Source organism: Balaenoptera musculus, chromosome 16, assembly GCF_009873245.2.
Source record: "Balaenoptera musculus isolate JJ_BM4_2016_0621 chromosome 16, mBalMus1.pri.v3, whole genome shotgun sequence".
Classification (NCBI taxonomy): domain Eukaryota; kingdom Metazoa; phylum Chordata; class Mammalia; order Artiodactyla; family Balaenopteridae; genus Balaenoptera; species Balaenoptera musculus.
In genome coordinates, this window is record NC_045800.1 from 26,441,168 (window position 1) to 26,448,906 (window position 7,739).

The window sequence follows — 7,739 nt, forward strand, 5'->3', positions numbered from 1 at the left end:
AGGGCCCCGAACATGCAGGGAGCAGCGGGGAGCGGGGCTCCCGGAGACCAGGCCAGAGGCCTACCTCTCCCTCTCACTTTGCCACCCGCCTCTTCACGATCCACCAGACCCTTCTGCAGAGCCCAGAGGTGGCTGCTGCTCTGGAGGCCACCAGCAGGGGGGGCAGGTGGTGGCTGGCTCCACCCCTGGCAAACAAAGGAAAGAGGCTGGGGAAGCGGTCGCCCTTTGGGGCTCCCTTCTCCCCCGGGGCTCTGCAGCCCCCACCAGTGCCCTGGCCCAAAAGGAGGAGAGGGAGGGCTGCAGCGAAGGGGCAGCGGCCCGGGGAGCCCACTTAGGCCGCTGGAGGCGCGAAAGAAAGGAAGGGCCAGCTGCCGAGTCACACACCGACAATGCCCGCCCCGTCTTTCTTTGCCTTGTTAACGAAATGCATGTTCCTAAGACTGGACAAGCCTGCCACCCGGGCCACTGCTGACCCATATGGGAAAGGATGCCCCGCACCGGGGTGCAAGCCGTGGCACTAGCTGAGGGCCCCTCAGCCTGGTGCCTTTGTGTTGGGCACAAGCTGTCCAGCCATACTTGGTGGCCCTGCCTAGTACATCAGCCAGACCTCTCCCTGGGCCGGGCTCTCAACACTCACATCCCCAACCCAGTCCCCAGTCCCTTCTGGGCGACCTGCTCTGGAGAGCTGGTGCCCACCAGCCTCCTTTCTTCAGCTTCCCTTGCCGCCGAGAAGGCAGAATCCTGTGCCATCGTGCTGGCACATCACTCCCAAGGCCCTCAGATTCTGTCTGGGGGCACAGGGCTCTCCAGTATGAATGGGGGCTTCCCTGGAGCCTCCAGATGACAGGGCCGAAGCACTTTTCCTGCCTGGATGCTACAGATGGCCTTTGGAGAGAAAGGGATAAGGAGCTTTGGCTTATAAGCAGCAGCCCATCCTGGGGCCAGCGGATGCAATACAGCCCAACCTTCCCCTCAACTCCCCCAGCTCCGGTGTGGGTTCAGCCTGGATTTCATCCTGACTCACTCCCTAGGCCCCTTTCCTACCCTGAGACCTCCAGATCTGCCAGAGCAGCAGGTTGGGAGGAAGGAAAAGAGGGAGGAAGGGGCATCCAGGGGCTGGGATGCTGATCCAGGCCCGGGGGGAGGTGTCTGCACAGCTGCAAGCAGCCCCCCTACCCCCGGCCTGTGAATGGGCACATCACCCCCTCCCACCCGCCTGCCACCGCTCCTGAAACAGTTGGTCCTAATGAGCGCAAAGCAGGCAGGGCAGCTGTGTGCATTATCCATATGCATGGGGAGGTGTATATTTATCCTCACGTCCCACCCCACCCTGCAGCTGCTGCCAACCCCTATGCCAGGAGGGTGAGTGGGCACGAGCGCCCAGGCTGCTCAGGGCCCTGGGCCTCCTCTCCTTCCAGCCCTCCCTCCCCAGCCCACGCCCACAGCCTTCACTTGACCCATTTTGGAGGCAGAAGTTTGTGTGTGTGTTTGAGAGAGAGAGAGAGAAGAGAGTGCACACATCATTTCCCCAGTTGGTGCTTTTGATTTCCTCTGAAGTATCTTGATTGCGGACGTACAATGGCATCTTGCTGCCAGTGCTCCCTCAGCAGCTTCTGGCTCTGCGCCGCCTCCTCCCCAGGGCCGGGGTTTTCTGCTGACTCCGGGGCCCACGGCTGGCTGGCAGGGAAGGAGCAGGCCTGATCCCGGCTTCCATCCCTCGGCCTGAGCAGCAGGACCTGGAAGCCTAGCCACGGGCCTTCCTGCTCCTGCGGCTGGGGCCAACCTGCACCCTGATCCCCCACCCCACCTCCTCTTTCACTTGGACCTCCCGTTGCCTCCTAGCTGGTCCCCTTGCCCGCCACTGCCTGGCCGCTCAGGCCCTTAATGCTCAGAGCCATTGTTTTAAAACTCAGTTCCCCTGCTCAGATGCCTGCAGAGGCCCCGCTGCTGTGGGACACGAAAGGTCAAACTGTTTATCCTGTCATTGAAGGCCGCTCTGGTCTAACCTCAAATCTTTTTTGTGGACCTGTCAATCATGGGCTCTCACACATACCCTGAGCTCCAGATGAGCTACCCTCGCTGTCCCCCTACAAGTCCCCCACAATTTTATCTCCCCACCTGCGCTCATAGCGACCTCCTCCCTGGGGTGTCTACCCTCCCTCCTGTGCTTTGCTTACCCCTCCTTTAGGGCACGATTCAAGTCCTGCCTCCCCAGGAAGGGAGCCTGGTAGCCTCTAGCCCACAGGGCTCCCCTGTAAAACTCAGAGCCCCTGACAGCCCAGGCATTTGGCATTCATTCATCCATCCATCATTCATTCCTTCGGCAGATATCTCTTGAGCAGAGGCAGAGCACCTACAGTGCCTCATGTCCTGGCCTGTCCACTCACGCCTTTCTGACCTTATCACTCCCTGTTCTGCCCCTCACCCACCCTTCCAGCCACTCGCCCACTGCTCTTCCTGAAACAAGCATCTTCTGGCTCCAGCCTTCGTGGTTGTTCCCTCTACCTGGAACACTCTTGCTCCAAATATCCCCAGATCTTGCCTCCTCACATTCTTGGGGTCCCCACTCAATGTCACCTTCTCAGCAAAGCCTTCCCCGACCACCTCCATTTATAAAAACTGCCATGCCCCCTCACCCCTACTGACAAGCCCTATCCCCTTCACCCTGCTTTACTTCCCTTCATAGTACTTATCGACAACTCACATTTATTGATTTCTTGTTTGTCAGCTGTCTCTTCCCCACTAAGTTATTAGCTCCAAGAGGGCGGAGTTTGTCTGTTTTGTTCACCGGTGTATCACCAGCATTGGAATAGAGGCCAGCATTAGAAGGACATCAATAATTATTAGTTGAATGAATGAATGAGTGAATGAATGAAACAGGTAACGTCTTACGCTCTGAAAAATAAAAAATGACTAATATTTCATGTCCTCCAGGGGCACACAGGCTACTTGGGCTTGCAGCCTGTAACCTGATACAATTAGTTAAAATACCAAGTGAGAGCGTTAAGTGCACGGGAGTGAGGTTGGCCCAAAGGAACACGAATATCGTGATAGCTATATCAGTGCCCGAAAGCGGCCTACGCCAGCACCATCCTGGCATCTCACATGCATCATTCATTACTTTCATACCCCCTCTGGAGAGGGTGGGGAAGAATGCACAGAGGAGGTGAGACTCTGAGGCTCGGTAGGCGATCCAGGCAGAGGGATCAGCAGAGCCACTGGGGCATGGAACTACATGGGCCGCTGGAGGACTGACTCTAAGCCTATGATCTGATGGGTGGAGCCCGGGGAGCTGCAGCTGGTAGAGATGGCATTTGGTGTGGCTGGAGAGTCCCTATCCATTAGGCCATGAGCTGCCCATTTGCTCAGTGCCCTGCAGCAGGCACACATATGGAGAGTGTCCGATGACAACATCCGATTCACAACCAGGCAGCCAGGGCACCCACGTGTCAAGTGACTCACTGCCATTTTTTCCAGGTGGGCTAGAAGTCCACACCACCCTTAATGCTTAGTTCTTGGAAGCCTGCTCCCTCGTTCCACTTCTTACCTGCAATTCTGAGATGTTTCCTATACCACCTCTAGACCCCATTCTACAAACTGTTGAAAACTATGCCACACCCTACCCCCCCCACCCCCTCACCCTCTTCTTGCCTCAATGTAAGTAGTGAGAAATAACCTATGGCACTGAGCTGATGGGTTCTCTCTCAAGAAAGACCCAGTTGTTGAAGATCTACTGCAAGGAGAAGTCATAAATATCCCAGTTTGCTGCAGTTGAGCGGAATTTACCACACAGCAATTAAGGAAAACTGGTCATCTGTGGAGGAAACATTCAGACTCCCAGTGCAGAATTCTGGGGTAAGTCCACTGCCAAGTCCCTGAATCATAAATGCCAGGGACAGGGGATTTTAGGGAAGAAGCCCTGGGCTCGTAAAGGCCTCCCTCACTCAGGGGATGTGATTCTCATACACAGGAGAATATGGTAGAGGCCAAAGCTCTATCCACCAGATTTCTGTTGGTTCTTTGTAAGAGCTTTCATTGTGGAAGGGGTGTCTCGAGGTTGTACGTCACTGGAGGAATTCAAGCAGAGAGTGAATACATCCTTCCTTGGAAGGGAAGCAAGCCTTTGGGGTGCAGATGGACAGGGTAGAGTACTGGGGGGAAGAAAGAGAGATGCCGAAGGAAGAAGCTGATGTTCTTAAGGCCAGGTCCCCTCCTGATCCAGGTCTATAAACCTCTCACCAGGAGCCCCCAACCCTAGCTGCCTCTGCCCTCACACTGATCTCTTTCCCATTCCCTGCAGCTTCCAAGGAAGTTTCTAGAATCTTAGCCCTGAATCCCAGGCTCTTGTCCCAGCATTTTGGCAAAGGACAGGGAAAAGGCAATCCAAGGGTGCCCTCTATTTCCTTCCTTGCCCCTTTAAGTGGAAGAAACTGGACTCAGAGGGTTCTAGAACCAGTACCAGGATCCTAGGTTCCAGAGCCCACTGTTTCTAAAGCACCTCCAAGGAAGAGATTTCCAACATCCTGCAGGGAGAGCCTCACCTCGGAAGAAGGGTAAAGTGTGGTGGGGTCTGTCCAGGGATACCCAGGAATAATTTTCTTCCTCCCCTTACCCCACAGCCCCCGTTTCTTTGTAGGTCTAGAGCACTAGGTTGGGGAATGACGTGTCCTAGACCGTCCCCCAACCACACACCTAATTTACATAAGGCAGAGGTGGGATGGAGTAGGAAATCCCCCAGGGGGCTAGTCTGGTCCTGAAAGTGTTCATGGGCTCTCCCCACCCACCGTCATATGGGAGCAAATGAAGGTGTCTGAGGAAAGGGCATGGTGACAACCACAGGGTCCGAGTGGGTGGATGTGAACGGGGCCTGGAAGAATCCAGAAATTAGGTTAGAACGCGGGGGCTCGACCTCCAGAGAGGGCCCTGGGGCGCTGACACAGCGGCCTCCCCGTTCAGGGTGTTCCCCGCTGCCCCATCCGCCTCCCCCGCCCCCAGGGTGCCCTTTGAAGCCGGGAGGGGGCTTTGATCTGGGGTCTGCCCGACTCTCAGCTGGCCGGCCAGGTGCGCTGGGGGAGGGGCGGGGGGGGCCGACCATCCCCCCGGGCCTCACCCTCCCCCGGCCCCCTGCACCCCGCCCCCCCCGCCCCCCCCCCGGGCAAGGAGACTGTTTCCGGCTGTTGCAGGAGGGCACCCGAGCACCCCGACTCCACGCCTTGCAGCTGTTCTCCAGCTGCCCGGCCCCACCCCAAAGACAGCTGGGAGAGAGGCTGGGGGCGGGGAGCGGGGCGCAGCTGCTCGGCTCCGGGGCTGGGACCCGGGAGGGCGGCGACATGAAAGAGCCTGGACCCGCCGGGGTGGCGGGCGAAGGAAGCCCCCAGGCGGTTGACTCCCTGCGGGCCCCGCACATCTGGCCCACAGGAGCCGTCAGTGGGGAGGGGGAGACGCGCTCCGCTCCTGACCACCCAGCCCTGCCTGGAATGGGGAGGAGCGATCGCCTCCCCGGAGGGCGGGGGCGGTGAGAGCGATATCTCGGAGTCTGAGCGGTTAGCCGAGGGAGGCACAGGGCGCGCCTGTGGCTGTGAGAGGTGTCTTGAGTGCGCAGGGTGAGGAAGGCCCCCACGCCTTCTCCAGCTGGCCCTGTTCCTGGGTCACCTCCAGCTTTCCTGGCCTCCTCTGCCCCTGACCCTTTTGGGAGGTGGGTGACAGCTGCTCCTACAAAGCCAGGGACAGCTGGGTAGCTGGGGACAGCTGGATGGGGTGAGCGTCTCCCGGCTTCCCTGGCTGCCCAGACACTCCAGGCCATACTACACAGTTAGCTGCTTGGCCTACAGCCTGCGTGCCTGGGTGTCTATTTGCTGGGGTGGGCTTTCAGAGCTGGGACCTGGTGGGGTTCAAGCTCATCCCGCTACCACCAGTCTCCCATCCATATCCCAGTTTCATCGATGTACCTGGAGAAAGAACCTCTTCCATCAGCTAAAACAAAACTAGGCCAAGTGGGAAAGAAATTGGGCAGCTTTCTGTCTTGGCTCCCAACTCCTGGCACAGAAGATGTCCCAGGGTTCCTGACAACCAGAGAAAGCGACCGTGAGTCAGGAGCAGATGTGAGTGGAGTTAAATGTCTATCTGTCCACCAGCACCTGGCCCCAGGCATCCTTCCACCCTGGGTTGGAAGGGCACTGTGCTCCAGCCATCTGCCTCCCCTCAATAGCCCCAAACAGGTGCAGGGGAAGAGAAAGGGGCAGGCCAGCTGTTGTCATCCTGCTCCTGGCTCTGGCTCCTTGCCAAAGTGGGGAAGGGGGAGAAGTGAATCAAGGGTCCACCCACCCCACACTGAGTCATTTTCTACTCCCACAGGATGGGAAGACAGAGGCAGTAGACCAACACTTTTGTCTGGCCAGCCCGACTGGCCGGGGGACATGGACTGACCATGTCCTCCAACTTGAGTGCTTATTTTTCTGAGAAGAGGGGTGACTAAGAGTCAGTGAGGGTTGGACCCCTGGTGCAGGACTTACCCATAGTTCCCTGTCTTGCGCTAGGCTTTCTGGGGTGGGAGGCATTCAGGCTCAGATTCTACCCAGACAAGGGGAAAGAGAATTAGGCACCCAGGAAAGGTTGACCCTCCTACTTTACACATAAGCAGATCCATGCAAACTGTTAGGCAACAAACCAGAGATCTTTTTAAAAGATCAGCAACCCCCTCACACCGCTCCTGCTCGAACAGAGGAGGGCTTGGTGTGCCCCAGCCCCTCCTTCCAGCCCACGGGTCCCTGCAACAAGCAGGTCCCTGGCCAGTCCCTCATGGCAGCACTTCTCAAACCCCAGGATGTGTCAGAATTACCAGGGGGTTAAAAATGCAGATTACTGGGAATTCCCTGGTGGTCCAGTGGTTAGGACTCTGTGCTTCCACTGCAGGACTGCAGGGAACATGGGTTCGATCCCTGGTCGGGGAACTAAGATCCTGCATGCTGTGTGGCGTGGCAAAAAAACAAACAAACAAACAAAAAAACAAACAGGTTCCTGGGCCCTCAGTGATTCCCACTAAGTCCAAGTAGGGCCCCAGGATTCAGGCCTTTTAACAAGCTCCCAAGCATGCTACTCTTTGAGAAGCTCTGCCAAAGGGGATGAGGGTAGGATGTCTTTTTCACCTTGTTACCCTAGCACTGTGCCTCCCAGAGCACAAGATTTTCCTGCCTGCCCTCCCTCCATGCTCAGGGGCAGGGGCTAGAGCCCAAGTTACCAAAGGAAGCATGGAGCTGAGTGACCCTCCCCGCCTCCTCCCCCAATGGGGGCCAAGGCTCAGTTAGACTAAATTCCAAGATAGGGTCTGCTCTACTTCTGTGCCCTTGGCCCTACACAGTGCCTGGCGCTTAGCATGTGCTTAATAAATATTTGTGGACTGAAGGAGGTAAACTCTGCAAGACTCATAGAAAGGTATTTCTTCCTTTGTCTGTCCTTGCTAAGAGCATGTTGGCAGAAACTCAAAGAGACGCCGGGACCCACGCAGCCGGGGGCTGGGCCTAGGAGGCCCTCAGCAAATATTTGCCAAATGAACCCAAGGCTGAGACCAGACGTAGTTAGTGCCTGACGAACTGACATTCACAGGCCTGGAACAGGCTAAACCCAGGAGAGAATCAAGGCAAGGAGGGCAGGGGCTTCCATCCCTAGAGGGGCCCCTCCCCACACCAACGCCTGAAGACCCCAGGCCTGGGGGAGTTAGGGGTAAGAGGCGAGGCAGGGAG